At 40.4% G+C, this 15,539-nt stretch overlaps 1 protein-coding gene across 6 annotated transcripts in view; it reads right to left on the reverse strand.

Moving 5' to 3' along the window:
- The window catches only part of CSNK1G1 (casein kinase 1 gamma 1), a 251,138-nt gene that overhangs the window by 197,793 nt on the left and 37,806 nt on the right, over nt 1-15,539 (reverse strand). The window contains exon 3 of one of the 6 annotated variants that reach the window (XM_029574618.1): nt 13,859-13,996. The exons of the other annotated variants lie outside the window; for them this stretch is intronic. The gene's annotated coding sequence lies outside the window, so the exon portion shown is untranslated. The remainder of the gene's footprint in view (nt 1-13,858; nt 13,997-15,539) is intronic. 6 annotated transcript variants of the gene reach the window in all.

Consider the following 15,539-nt stretch of genomic DNA (forward strand, 5'->3'; position numbering starts at 1 on the left):
TGAAAGGTGTTTGAGATGGTGTGTGCATGTGAAATTTCAAATATTCTCTGTAGAGCCTACGAAGGCTTTTCCAGAACTCTGTGAAATCATTCACTGGCGCCGTCAGATGGTATCACCTACTTGTGTGGCTTATACATCCTGCTTTTTCTTGGGAAAAAGGGAAAGAGGGTGTCTATTAGCAGCTGAGCCATAATCTTCCTATACTAAATGCTCCAAGTAGGCACCTTGAGGCACAACAGAGTAAGAAAGTATTCCATTTCTGCACCATCATGATGAAGGAAGCAAAGCTGTCAAAAGTTAGTCAGAATTGTATTAAGCCAGTCCAGTAAAAAGGTATCAATTTACAACTTGTTCTGCGACTTCTTTCTATGCATCCAAGTGAACACACAGCAGCATTATTCATTGCCTTTCAGAAACTATAAAAAAGTTTGGGGGGTTTTTTGTTTTGTTTTTTTTTAAGTTGTACCAGATCACTGGCAAATTACTCTCCTTCAGGGATACAAAGAAAGGAAGGGTCTGACAGTAGGCGTATCCAAATGGAAATCCATTCTACTTTGCTTTTTTCTTCTTTGTCTTCCATATACTAAGTGAAAGTAAACTATAAACAGACATAAGTTAGGAGTTCTTAAAAACACAACCCCATCATGGCCTATATTACTTTTTGGTACACACTATGCTCCCTTTAAGATATGCAGTCATGTAAGCTACAACTGCAACGTACAATCAAGCATACCCAGTTACCCAGTCCACAAAGTAAAAGCAGTACAGGGACCATGACAGCATATCTTGGGGTATTCTTATAGTTCTCCTTCCTCCTTTTCCCGTGCTGCTTCCTTTGTAAAATGAGTTAAAAAAGGGGGAAAAAAAAGGCAACAGAAGACAATGGAGGAATGCTTTCATAGCCTTTGCATTGCTGATACATCTGGCCCAGACTCAGGTGGAGAGGAAGTGAAAGACCAGGAAGGGAGGGAAGGATGAGGCAGGGAAGGAGACAGACAGGCAGAGGGAAAGGGAATCCACAAGAAGGGACAGGAAGTGTTAAAAATAGAAAAAGATGACGCCAGTCGGAGAGAGTATGCTAAAAATGTGCAAAAAATGATCATGCCAGCAAAATGCAGGACGCTTTATATAAATAGAGAGAAGAAAAGAAAAAAAGGATAAAAAGAATGGAGAAAATGGGCAAGAAAAGGGAAAAACAAATGTAGAAATGAAATATAAAAATAAATGAAATAAAACACCTTATTTATGAAAGCAGAGTATTCAAAGACTCAAAATAAAATTAACAGATCTGGGCTGATGACACAGCGACAGTACTGCACACTACCATGTGGAGGGACAGGTTCTATTCCCCGGATCAGCCTGGCCTGGCATGTTGCACAGGCTATAGGAATGTGCAGTCGGAAAATGTTAGTTTTTATTTTTGTTTTGCTTTATTATTTGTTTTGGGGGGGGTTTTCCAGTTTGCTTGCGAGTTAGTGCACACTAAAAACGAAAACCAAAAAAACCAAAATACAAATGCACATCCCTAACAGGCAGTGTTCACAGTCTCTGTAGGGGAAGCCCTCACAGTAATTGCACAATAGCAGTACCTAGTGACCCCAGCCAAAGACTGGACTAAAAGTGGGACGTAGATAGATAAACATAGGAGAAAATAACCCCCAGGTAGTGCCAGATCCCAGCCCTGGGTCCAATTGAGCTGGAAGGAACTGGAGGAAACTGTTAGGCCAAAAAAAAAGAAACGTTAAGAGTTACAAGACAAAATAAATGCTACATAATCAAAAATTGCTTTTGCTTAAAACTCCATATAAAGCATGCACAGCACATGCAGAGCTAAAACTCTACATTCATATTAATCAGTATTGTGGGGATGGGGGTGGACTCCTGTTTCCTGCCAGACTGATCATGAAATTGTAAGGAGTTTGCTTAAGTGAGTCTCGCCTGCTCATTATGCACCAGCTCCTTTATAGCCAAATTTTCACAACAAACAGAAAAAAAATAAAATGAGTCACCTACAATATCTAGATGGGCTCTACACCAATATTTCATTCCACTTGAAAACCAATGATGATGCTTTTCATGCTGGGCTAGAAGCCCAGAACAACATGTAATACATTTGTACTTGTGTTAACAGTATTTGCATTAAAGAGAAACCTGTTCCAAGAAGCATTTTCCTTCCAGTTATCCTCTCAATTCCTCAAAAACTTATGCATGCAGAGGGTGAGCCGATTAACTAATGACACAGATCAACACAAGGTATGAAGCTAGCTGAAGACAACCTATTCACCTCAATTGCCAAGATGATTTTTAGAAGGGTTCACACTATTCTGAGCCTATAAAAAAAAAAAAAAAAGTAAGAATTTTTATAGCTTTTCTTCAGACAAGAAACCATTACCTTCTTTACCCATTCTTACTTACTGCATGTCTATTCCCTTTTTTCTAATAAAATGGTTTGAAAAATGTTCCAGTATCTTATGAACCTTGTAGAAGTTTCCTGATCTCTCAAAATCTATTTATAATTCAAGATTCTTGAAAATATTGGTAGATTATTAATAAAGAGCCTCAAAATCAGCCATAATGGAAAAGAAAAAACCAAACCAGTTTAAAATCTACTTCAAACTTGCCCAGCCTGGAACCAGAATTCCAAATAATGGGATTTCCACATCTTTCCTTTCTTTTACTTTAAAAAAAAAAAAAAAAAATATGAGCAAGAAATAGAATGGATTGCAAAAAATAAGCCTGGCAGTACGATTCTGGAAAGGAAAAGGAAATAATCTGCAATGATATTAGGTCACTACATGTTTTGAGACTACACCCATTGCTCATGTTTTGTGGTGCGGTAGTGTTAGGCATTGGTGCTACATACAAGTTTAAATGGTAACACAATAATGCTTTAATACCACTATTTATATTTGAGCATGGAATGTACAATTTAAAAAAAAAATACAATTCACAATTACAAAAGCTATAAAAGTCACAATCCCTTGAACATCTCTCATTTTGTCATTCGTATGTCAGATTTGCATGCATTTAATTGAGGAATCCTTTTCCTTTTAACACACCATATTCCATACCTTTCAGATCCAAAAATGTTTTATGGGGGGGGACGGGACTAAGTATAAACGTATCCAAAAAACTAAAGTAAAATCCAATTCACTTGGTATGTACTTTTTAAGGTGACTGGTTAAACTAAAAGCTTCAGGTATTTGGGACTGTTCTAAAAGCACAAGGGAGGTCAAAACGATGCCAACCATGCTATGCCAGGTTTTTATTTCCACTTCACTTTCTAAGGAATTTTGGAATATATTTTTCACTTGGCTGTTGTGGGGTGGGATGTGTGGATACAAGGAACAAATACTGGTTTAATGCATTTTACTTCCACTCTAGCCTATAAGCCAGCAAAAGGTAAACAGTTTTAGAAAGGGGTGTAGACTTTCTGTATCTTCTTTCAGCTATATTTTCAAACAAGCCCTTCCTTGTAACTTATATAGAAATCATGGAATATTTAACTAGTTAACCTATTCCTGGAGGGCTGGAGACAATAGGGATGGAAATCTGAAACAAATGCTTTAAGTGTTTGTTTATAACATTGTACAGTTACACAAGAGAATTAAACTAATTTAAAACCAGGATTTGAGTAGTAGGAAGCAGGTAAGCATAACAAAACCTTGGAAAGCATACCATCTCTGCCCGAGATGGCTGAAGGATGAGTAATACAGAATCCCCTGAAACCGCAGGTTTTTTAAACATTTATGTGACCCAAGTATCACATGTATGATTATCTACCAATTAAAGAGAGGGATGAGCATGCCCAATAAAAGAGCTCTGGCTTTAAAGAAAATAAGTTCTCTGGAGGCTATATTAGCAGACCTGAAAGGCAGACAGAGAGCTGTATAAAAAGGAGACCTTCAGGGCATAGAGGCCAAGTGCCAACTACAGTCCAGCAACCCCTGTGCTAACTTTGGAGGAGCAAGGTCACCTGATCAGAAAGTATCACTTTAGTGTGTCAGGAAGTGATCCTGTAACAAGGACCTGCACTACCAGCAATGCATTATTCTCTCATGTCAAGGATGAGTCTCCAAGGGCTAGCGACTAAGAGGGAAGGGTTAGGTCAGCTGTCATAGTTGGTGATTTGATTATTAGGAATGGAGATATATCTGGGTGGCTGCTGGATATGAGGATTGCTTGGTACCTAGCCTGCCTGATATGAAAGTGGCAGATCTCATCATTCACCTAGATCGGATTTTAGACAGTGCTAGGGAGAAGACCGCTATCATGGTACATGCGGGCACCGACATAGGAAGGTGTGAAAGGTAGGTTCTGGAAGTCATGTTTAAGCTCTTAGGTAGAAAATTGAAATCCTGAACCTCTAGAATAGCATTCTCTGAAATGCTCCCTGTTCCAGGTGCAGAACCCCAGAGGCAGGCTGAGCTCTAGGGTCTCAATGCATAAATGAGGCAATAATGCAAGGAAGAGCATTTTAGTATTAGAACTAAGCAACATTTTGGGGAAGGAGGAGCCTTTTCCAAAAGGATGGGTTCCACCTTAATCAGGATGGAACCAAGCTGCTGGCACTAATCTTTAAAAAGGAAATAGAACAGCTTTTAAACTAGAAAATGGGAGAAAGTTGACAGTCTCAGCAGTGCATGGTTCGAAAGGAGGTATCTTCAAAAGATATTAAAACAGAAAAGTTAGGGCATCCAATAGAGAGGCTGCAATAAAAGAAAAAAGTAGCCCATGGGCCTATAACAAACCACCCGAGTTAAAAGATTCCAAATTACCTCTGTCAACTGATAAGAGGATTTTTAATACAAACAAAAACATTTGGAAATATCTGTATGCTAATGCAAGAAGTCTAAAATATAAGATGGGAGTTAGAATGTATAGCACTGAACAAAGAGGTAGACATAGTTGAGACCTGGTGGAAGGAGATTAACCAATGGGACAGTGCTATACCAGGATACAAATTATATCAAAATGATAGGGGGTGGAGGGGGCATGCACTTTAGTCTGCAGGAGACTAAATGCACAGTAGAATCTTTATGGGGGGAAATACTACTGTACACCTGGCCAAAATGAATATACAAATGATAAAATGCTAACAAATTAGAGATGCTAACAAATTTGGAAGCCCTGTAATAATGGGAGATTTCAGTTACCATATTGGGTAAATGTTACATCAGGATATGCTAGGGAGGTACATTTTCTAGATGAAATAAATGACTGCTTCATGGAGCAGTTGGTCTGGGAACAGATGAGGGGAGCCATTCTATACCTAGTTCTCAGTGGTACGCAGTATTTGGTACAAGTAGTAACAGTGGTGGGGCTTCTCAGCAACAGTGATTACAGTGCGATCAAATTTGACTTAATGATTGGGAGAGAGGATATTAAGTAAATCTACTTTAGCACTGAGGATATCTCCCCAAGGCCTACTGCCCAGGAGGGAAGGGTTAGGTCGGCCGTCATAGTTGGTGATTCGATTATTAGGAATGTAGATAGCTGGGTGGCTGGTGGGCGTGAGGATTGCCTGGTAACATGCCTACCTGGTGCGAAGGTGGCGGACCTCACGCGTCACCTAGATAGGATTTTAGACAGTGCTGGGGAGGAGCCGGCTGTCGTGGTACATGTGGGCACCAATGACAGGAAAATGTGGGAGGGAGGTTCTGGAAGCCAATTTAGGCTCTTAGGTAGAAAGATTAAATCCAGAACCTCCAGGGTAGCATTCTCTGAAATGCTCCCGGTTCCATGCGCAGGTCACCAGAGGCAGGCAGAGCTCCGGAGTCTCAATGCGTGGATGAGACGATGCTGCAAGGAAGAGGGATTCAGTTTTGTTAGGAAATGGGGAACCTTTTGGGGAAGGGGGAGTCTCTTCCGAAGGGATGGGCTCCACCTTAACCAGGGTGGAACCAGACTGCTGGCGCTAACCTTTAAAAAGGAGATAGAGCAGCTTTTAAACTAGAACAAAGGGGAAAGCCGACAGTCGCTCAGCAGCGCATGGTTCGGAGAGAGGTATCTTTAAAGGATACTAATGATGCATTAGAATTAGGGCATCCCGACAGTGAGGTTCCAATAATTAGAAAAATAGTCCAAGTGCCTGTAACTAAAAACTCACCTGAGCTAAAAAAAATTCTAACTTACCCCTATCAATTAAAAAGCAGAATGAAAATACAAACAAAACAAAAACTTTGAAATGTTTGTATGCTAATGCCAGAAGTCTAAGAAGTAAGATGGGAGAATTAGAATGTATAGCAGTGAATGATGACAGACTTAATTGGCATCTCAGAGACATGGTGGAAAGAGGATAACCAATGGGACAGTGCTATACCGGGGTACAAATTATATCGCAATGACAGAGAGGAGCACCTGGGAGGAGGTATGGCGCTTTATGTCCGGGATGGCATAGAGTCCAACAGGATAAACATCCTGCATGAGACTAAATACAAAATTGAATCTTTATGGGTAGAAATCCCTTGTGTGTTGGGGAAGACTATAGTGATAGGTGTATACTACCGTCCACCTGGTCAAGATGGTGAGACGGACAGTGAAATGCTAAGAGAAATTAGGGAAGCTAACCAAATTGGTAGTGCGGTAATAATGGGAGACTTCAATTACCCCAATATTGACTGGGTAAATTTATCATTGGGACACGCTAGAGAGATAACGTTCCTGGATGGAATAAACAATAGCTTTATGGAGCAATTGGTTCAGGAACCAACGAGAGAGGGAGCAATTTTAGATCTAATTCTCAGTGGAGCACAGGACTTGGTGAGAGAGGTAACTGTGGTGGGGCCGCTTGGCAATAGTGATCATAATATGATCCAATTTAATTTAATGACTGGAAGAGGAACAGTGTGCAAATCCAAGGCTCTCGTGCTAAACTTTCCAAAGGAAAACTTTGATAAAATGAGAAAAATTGTTAGAAAAAAAAAAAACTGAAAGGAGCAGCTACAAAAGTAAAAAAATATCCAAGAGGTGTGGTCATTGTTAAAAAATACATCTAGACTGTGCTTCTAGAATGGTATTCCACACATTAGGAAAGGTGGAAAGAAGGCAAAACAACTACCGGCATGATTAAAAGGGGAGGTGAAAGAAGCTATTTTAGCCAAAAGATCTTCATTCAAAAATTGGAAGAAGGAACCAACAGAAGAAAATAGGATAAAGCATAAACATTGGCAAGTTAAATGTAAGACATTGATAAGACAGGCTAAGAGAGAATTTGAAAAGAAGTTGGCTGTTGAGGAAAAATCTCACAGTAAAAACTTTTTAAAATATATCCGAAGCAGAAAGCCTGTGAGGGAGTCAGTTGGACCGTTAGATGATTGAGGGGTTAAAGGGGCACTTAGAGAAGATAAGGCCATCGCAGAAAGATTAAATGATTTCTTTGCTTCAGTGTTTACTGAAGAGGATATTGGGGAGGTACCCGTAATGGAGAAGGTTTTCATGGGTAATGATTCAGATGGACTGAATCAAATCACGATGAACCTAGAAGATGTGGTAGGCCTGATTGACAAACTGAAGAGTAGTAAATCACCTGGACCGGATGGTATACATCCCAGAGTTCTGAAGGAACTAAAAAATGAAATTTCAAACCTATTAGTAAAAATTTGTAACCTATCATTAAAATCATCCATTGTACCTGAAGACTGGAGGATAGCAAATGTAACCCCAATATTTAAAAAGGGCTCCAGGGGTGATCCGGGAAACTACAGACCGCTTAGCCCGACTTCAGTGCAGGAAAAATGGTGGATAGTGTTCTAAACATCAAAATCACAGAACATATAGAAAGACATGGTTTAATGGAACAAAGTCAGCATGGCTTTACCCAGGGAAAGTCTTGCCTCACAAATCTGCTTCACTTTTTTGAAGGAGTTAATAAACATGTGGATAAAGGTGAACCGGTAGATGTAGTATACTTGGATTTTCAGAAGGCGTTTGACAAAGTTCCTCATGAGAGGCTTCCAGGAAAAGTAAAAAGTCATGGGATAGGTGGCGATGTCCTTTCGTGGATTGCAAACTGTCTAAGAGACAGGAAACAGAGTAGGATTAAATCAACAATTTTCTCAGTGGAAGGGAGTGGACAGTGGAGTGCCTCAGGGATCTGTATTGGGAACCTTACTTTTCAATATATTTATAAATGATCTGGAAAGAAATACGACGAGTGAGATAATCAAATTTGCAGATGACACAAAATTGTTCAGAGTAGTTAAATCAAAGCAGATTGTGATAAATTGCAGGAAGACCTTGTGAGACAGGAAAATTGGCCATCCAAATGGCAGATGAAATTTAATGTGGATAAGTGCAAGGTGATGCATATAGGGAAAAATAACCCATGCTATAATTACACGATGTTGGGTTCCATATTAGGTGCTACAACCCAAGAAAGATCTAGGCGTCATAGTAAATACACATTGAAATAGTCGGTTCAGTGTGCTGCGGCAGTCAAAAAAGCAAACAATGTTGGGAATTAATAGAAAGGGAATAGTGAATAAAATGGAAAATGTCATAATGCCTCTGTATCGCTCCATGGCGAGACCGCACCTTGAATACTGTGTACAATTCTGGTCGCCGCATCTCAAAAAAGATATAATTGCGATGGAGAAGGTACAGAGAAGGGCAACCAAAATAATAAAGGGAATGGAACAGCTCCCCTATGAGGAAAGACTAAAGAGGTTAGGACTTTTCAGCTTGGAGAAGAGACGGCCGAGGGGGGATATGATAGAGATGTTTAAAATTATGAGAGGTCTAGAACGGGTAGATGTGAATCGGTTATTTACTCTTTCGGATAGTAGAAAGACTAGGGGGCACTCCATGAAGTTAGCATGGGGCACATTTAAAACTAATCGGAGAAAGTTCTTTTTTATTCAACGCACAATTAAACTCTGGAATTTTTTGCCAGAGGATGTGGTTAGTGCAGTTAGTATAGCTGTGTTTAAAAAAGGATTGGATAAGTTCTTGGAGGAGAAGTCCATTACCTGCTATTAAGTTCACTTAGGGGCGGATTTTCAGAGCCCTGCTCGCGTAAATCCGCCCAAAACCGGGCGGATTTACGCGAGCAGGGCCCTGCGCCCCGGGAAGCCTATTTTACATAGGCCTCCTGGCGCGCGCAGAGCCCCGGGACTCGCGTAAGTCCCGGGGTTCTCCGAGGGGGGCGTGTCGGCAGCGTTTTGGGGGCGGGTACGGGGGCGTGGCTACGGCCCGGGTGGTCCGGGGGCGTGGCCGCGCCCTCCGTACCCGCCCCCAGGTCGCGGCCCGGCGCGCAGGAGGCCCGCTGGCACGCGGGGATTTACGCCTCCCTCTGGGAGGCGTAAATCCCCCAACAAAGGTAAGGGGGGGTGTAGACAGGGCCGGGCGGGTGGGTTAGGTAGAGGAAGGGAGGGGAAGGTGAGGGGAGGGTGTTAGAGGATTCCCTCCGAGGCCGCTCCGATTTCGGAGCGGCCTCGGAGGGAACGGGGGTAGGCTGCGCGGCTCGGCGCGCGCCGGCTATACAAAATGATAGCCTTGCGCGCGCCGATCCAGGTTTTTTAGTAGATACGCGCGGCTCCGCGCGTATCTACTAAAATCCAGCGTACTTTTGTTTGCGCCTGGAGCGCAAACAAAAATAGGCTATTCGCGCGCCTTTTAAAATCCGCCCCTTAGAGAATAGCCACTGCCATTAGCAATGGTAACATGGAATAGACTTAGTTTTTGGTTATTTGCCAGGTTCTTATGGCCTGGATTGGCCACTGTTGGAAACAGGATGCTGGGCTTGATGGACCCTTGGTCTGACCCAGTATGACATTTTCTTATGTTACTGCTCTAGCATTAAAAACTTTCAAAAAGAAAGACTTTGATAAACTGAGGAAATAGAAAATAAAACAAAAGGTACAGCTACAAAGGTCAAGATTTTACATCAGGTGTGGATATTGTTTAAAAGTAAATGTTTAAAAGTAAATAACCAGATTGAAATACAAACTCATAGAGTGTGGGTCCTACAAACAATCTATGGGCATTGCTAGATATGTGGTTACAACTGAAAAGAAAAAAAATTTTGGCCAGTGAAACCTACTGTTTTTGTGAGTGTGTTACACTTCAGAGGGTTTCTGGAATATAGGAGTATTTGGGTGGTTTTTTTGTCATTGTTTAAAAATACCATCTTGAAAGTTCAGTCTAGATGTATTTGATGCATTTAAAAAAAGTAGAAGGAAGGCCGAACACCCGGCACAGTTAAAAAGTGAAGTAAAAGGCTATTTTAGCCAAAAGAACTTTTCAAAAATTGGTAAAGGGATCATCTGAAGTAAATAAGAAAAAGCATTAATATGGACAAGTTAGATGTAAAACACTGATAAGGAAAGCTAAAATATTGTATTTATTTTATTTAAAAGGATTACCCACCCTTCCAATGTTTAGGGCAGAGTACAATAATACACTCGTAAAAATCATTTGAAAAGAAGCTGGCCAAAGAGACAAAAAATTCATAATAAAACCTCAATATATCCAAAGCAAGTATCAAGGCGTATGAGAGCTTGGCTGTGGCAAGATTGATGCTGCCCAACTGGTGAACCAGTTAGGCCTTCACTGATAGGAGGCAGACTCACTAGAATGGGCACCAAGTCTGGGCTTCACCTATACCAGCCTATTCCCCCACAAGTTAAGCCTTTGGATTCTGAGGTTGGTAGGACTTAGGCAAGGGTCCCATTGACAGCGGACAGTCAAGGTCAATGAGCAGGCCAAGGACAGGGCAGGCAACAGACAGGTTGTGACGGAATCCAGGCAATGTTTGAAGCAGGCAGAGATTAGACAATGGTTGAGCCATGGGGGAGCAACAGAGGGAGAACCATGCAGGACAAGGATAGGCAAGATGGAAGCAAGACAAGAAATAGAGAAGGCTAGGCAAGGCGAAAGCAGGCTGGGACCAGGCAGGTATCAAAGAGCAACATGCACTGCAAACAAGACAGGACGACCTCTTCCTGAGGCCTAGCTGGGAGCAGAGGCCAGGTTTAAATACCCAGCCAGTGTCAACGTCATCTATTCTTAACAGTGCTCGGGTCCCGCCACTGGGCTCTTAATTCAGGACCGTGTGCATGCTTGTCTAAGGCAGGTGTGGCGGTGGGTGGCATTCGGGGAGGTTGGATGGCGGCATCCATGCCACACAGAAGTCCTTCTGTACCCAAGGTGAGTGAGACAGGTCATGGGTCTATCCCACAGTTAGCCAGCCATTACAGCAAGGAGTCTGATGGACTATTAGATGATTGAAGGATTAAAGGGGCACTTAGGGAAAATAAGGCCATCGCAGAAAGGCTAAATGAATTCTTTGCTTCAGTATTTACTGAAGAGAATGCATGGGAGATACCTATATCAGAAACTGTATTCAATGGTGATGATTCAGAAGAACTGAAACAAATCATGGAAGATGTAATAAAGCAGATTGACAAACTAAAGAGTAGAAAATCACCCAGACCAGATGGTATACTCCCAAGACTTCTGAAAGAATTCAAAAATGAAATCGCAGATCTGTTACTAGTAATTTGTAACCTATTCATTAAAATCTTCCATTGTTCCTGGAAGGTAGCCAATGTTACCCTAATCTTTAAAAAGGACTTCAGGGGTGATCCAAGAAACTATAGACCAATGAGTCAGATCAGTGCTGGAAAAAATCATGGAAGCAATTCTAAAGAACAAACTCACAGAACATATACAGAAAGACATGGTTAATGGGCCATAGCGAGCAAGAATTTACACAAGAGAAATCTTAACTCTCCAAACTGGTATTTATTTTTGAAAGAGTTAATAAACATGTGGATAATGGTTAGCCAGTAGATAATGTGATTTTGAATTTTCAGAAAGCATTTGACAAAGTGCCCCACCAGAGACTCCTAAGAAAATAAAAAAGTCATGGGATAGGAGGCAATCTCCTGTTGTGGATTGCAAACTAGTTAAAACATGAGAGTGTAGGACTAAAGGGTCAGTTTTCTCATGGGAGAAGGATAAACAGTGGAGTGCCTCGGTGATCTGTTCTGGGACCCTTGCTTTTTTTTAATGTATTTATAAATTATCTGGAAAGAGGGAATATGAGTATTCAAGTTTGCAGACACAAAATTATTTTGCATGGTTAAATCACAAGTGCTTTGTGAAACTGCAGGAGGATCTTGCAAAACTGGACATTCAAATGGCAGATGAAATTTTATGTGGACAAGTGCAAAGCAACGCACAAGGGGAAAGTAACCCACACAGTAGTTACACGTTAGGTTCCATATTAGGAGTTATCACCCGAAAAAGGACCTGGGCATGATGATGGACTTTGAAATCCTTGGCTCAGTGTGTGGCAGCAGTCAAGATGACAAAACAGAATGTTACGAATTATTAGGCAAGAAATGGAAATAAAAATGAGAGTGCCATAGTGCCACTGTATCACTCCATGTTGAGGATGCATCTGGAGTACTGTGTGCAATTCTGACTGCCGCATCTCAAAAAAAAAAATAGCTGCATTGGAAAAGGTAGAGAGAAAGGCAACCAAAATGATAAAGGGGATGGAACGCTCCCCTATGAAGAAAGGCTAAAGAGGTTAGCACTCTTCAGCTTGGAGAGAAAAGACAGCTGAGAGGGATATGATAGAGGTCTATAAAATCATAAGTGGAATAGAACAAGTAAATGTAAATCAGTAATTTACACCTTCAAAAAATATAAAGATTAAGGGTCACTCCATGAAGTTAGTAAGTAGCCTATTCAAAACAAATTGGAGAAAATTCTCACTCAATGCACAAATAAGCTCTGGAATTCATTGCAGGAGAATGTGGATAAGGCAGTTAGCATAGCTGGATTTAAAAAAAAGGTTTGGTTGAGTTCCCAGAGAAGTCCATAAACTGTTATTAACCAAGCAAACTTGGGAAATAACCACTACTTACTGTGCAATAACAGCATGGCATCTATTTACTGTTTGGGATCTTGCTGGGTACTCGTGATCTGAATTGGCTACTGTGAAAACAGGATACTGGGCTTGATGTACCCTCAGTCTGACCCAATATAGTAATTCTTATATTCTAAATGTGTAGTGGTTGGTCAGAGTGGGAAGGTGAAACAAAGGTGAAATCTGTGGCAGAATCCAGCTACAAGCTCACATCTTGTAAATCTCCAGAAAATAAAACTAGAAAGAAGCGCTGTTAAGTGGAAACTAAAGAAGAAATACCTGATACGAATTAGTTTTCACAGCAATTGTGCTCAAACCTTGAATATGCTGAATGCTGCTAGGAGATTTTTGTGGGATGCCAATTTGGGATGGGGGGACGTGGGCGTGTGTATGCGAGAGTAGAAACATTTCTTTAAATGTTGTAAAGAAAGAGAGACTTGTGATCAATGCCTACAGACTTATTTGGTGCATGAAGTAATTGCTACCTTCATTATTTATACCCCACATTATGTCAGCAACTTATTTACTCAGTAAGGCAGTTTGGGCGTGGAGGCATATGGGTTTACTATTCTTGAAATGTTTGCAATCATATTAAAACCTTACATTTAAAACTTAAGAGAAACACAGATTCCAAACATTAACATGCTTTTACATTTAGCTACAATGCTGCATCAGGGATCTTAATAATAAACCGGATAACCTCTTACTCAGAACGACAGCATCAAGAAAAAAAAAACAGACTTTACATGAAAAGGTAAAAACAGCAACATACATTTAAGTGATGAACATGTAAATTAGCTGTAGTAATGCAGACTGCCCCTTACTGGAAGCCTTTGATTTTTTAAGTGTTGTATACAAATATGCCTCAAGAAACTGCGCTTAATGTAGTAAAAGTTGAAACATAGGATCTTTATATGCCATCAGATTCGAAGGCCCATTTTGTCCGTCCAGTTTATTTCTTGGCACCATGCCATGTACCTTCAGTTAATCTCTGGCTCTCCCTTCAAAACTATGGATCCTCAGTTTCTGCCACCTCCTTCCCTTTCTGTGAATATTTTCAAATTACTCTTCAGTCCATCTTCTTGAAGTCTCACCTCTTGTTCTAGAATTTCCTTTCTGCCGAAAAAAAAATCTTTTCTTGTGTATTATTTATTAAAATTTTTATATTCCACCTATAATAATGTCAGGCTAAGCAGATTCATAAGATACAAAAAGTAGAACATAAAATTACAAAACAGCATATTTAAAATAGAGCATTAAAAAGACCAGAGAACAAAAGCCATCATTTCAGTTTCACCCAGAGTCACTTGGGAAGGCTTCCCTATATGACAGCCCCTCAACTCTTTGACAAAATATTTAAGTTCTGTTCAGTTCTAAGCTCATCTGGTAAAATATTCCCTAAAACTGGTCCTGCAATTGTTAGGGGCTGATTGCATGTTTCTTATACATGAGCCAGTTTTACACTAGGAACATCAAGATGATGGTGACCAGAATATAATCCTTGAAAAGTCTTCTGGATCCCTAGCTAAAATCAGCATGCAACGATTTAAACCTGAATACAATGTATGACGAAGCCAGTGCAAACCTTTTTAATAATGGAATTACATGATCCCGGAACAGGGCTCCCAAGGTCAAACACACAGCTTAAATTCTGTAAATTTATATTTTCAGGTACTTAAATGTCTCTATCATGTCCCCCCAACCTCTCCTCTCTAGGACATATCTTCAGGTCCTTCAATCTCAAGTCATTGGGCTTTTGGTGCTGATCCTGCATCATCTTACTTACTCCATGCAAATGAGTTATCTAGAACTGAATTTCCAGTTGATTTTACAAATAAATTAAAATTTCTATTTGGACATTTCAGCAAATAAAAGGCTCAAAAATTCCACAAAAAATGTTTGGATACTCAAGGCATCTCTCCAAGAACTGCTACAGAAGCTGCACAACAGCTGAACATACCAAGCATAAAGAAGAAAAAGCTATCAAACCACCTTCTGGTGTATGCTCTGACCTATGAACTAAAAGTTTAATAGGAAGAACTATTGAAACACAATTCTCTTGCAAATCTGGATCATATGGGGCAGATTCAAAGAGCAATGAGATAGCCCTGGATGCCCTTCTATTGTTGCCTGGCTCAACCAAATGTGGCAACATCCCTGAATCTTTCCCCATATGGTACAGACTTGCAAGTATGTAACAGAAGAATGATTTTTTCCATTTATGCTTGGTGTTCTCAACTGTTGCTATGCAAAGTAGAAGGGACAGCCATGAGGTTCACCAAGGGAACCCTGCTGGCTAACATACATTGCAAATACCTATTGTTGGTGACCATGTATAAAACCCAGAGGTGTTTTATTGAAGATATTTTGTTATTTGAACTGCACAGAACAATTAAAAACGGGGATTTTTTTTTTTTAAACTTGTTAAACATCCAAGATATTACACAACTTAAAACAAAAAATACCTAAGGAATTTCAGTTGCAATAGTTTTTTTTTTTTTTAATAAAGATATTAACCTTTAACAGTTTCTGCCTCCCAGCTTACATTTTCAGAATATTGTCTATTCAGCAATTGTATACATTCATGCATACACGTTTCTGGGTACCAGCTCAAAAGGCACTTTAATAAGAGCAAAGGAATATATCATGTTGAAAGAGA

Source organism: Rhinatrema bivittatum, chromosome 13, assembly GCF_901001135.1.
Source record: "Rhinatrema bivittatum chromosome 13, aRhiBiv1.1, whole genome shotgun sequence".
NCBI classification, from domain to species: Eukaryota; Metazoa; Chordata; class Amphibia; order Gymnophiona; family Rhinatrematidae; genus Rhinatrema; species Rhinatrema bivittatum.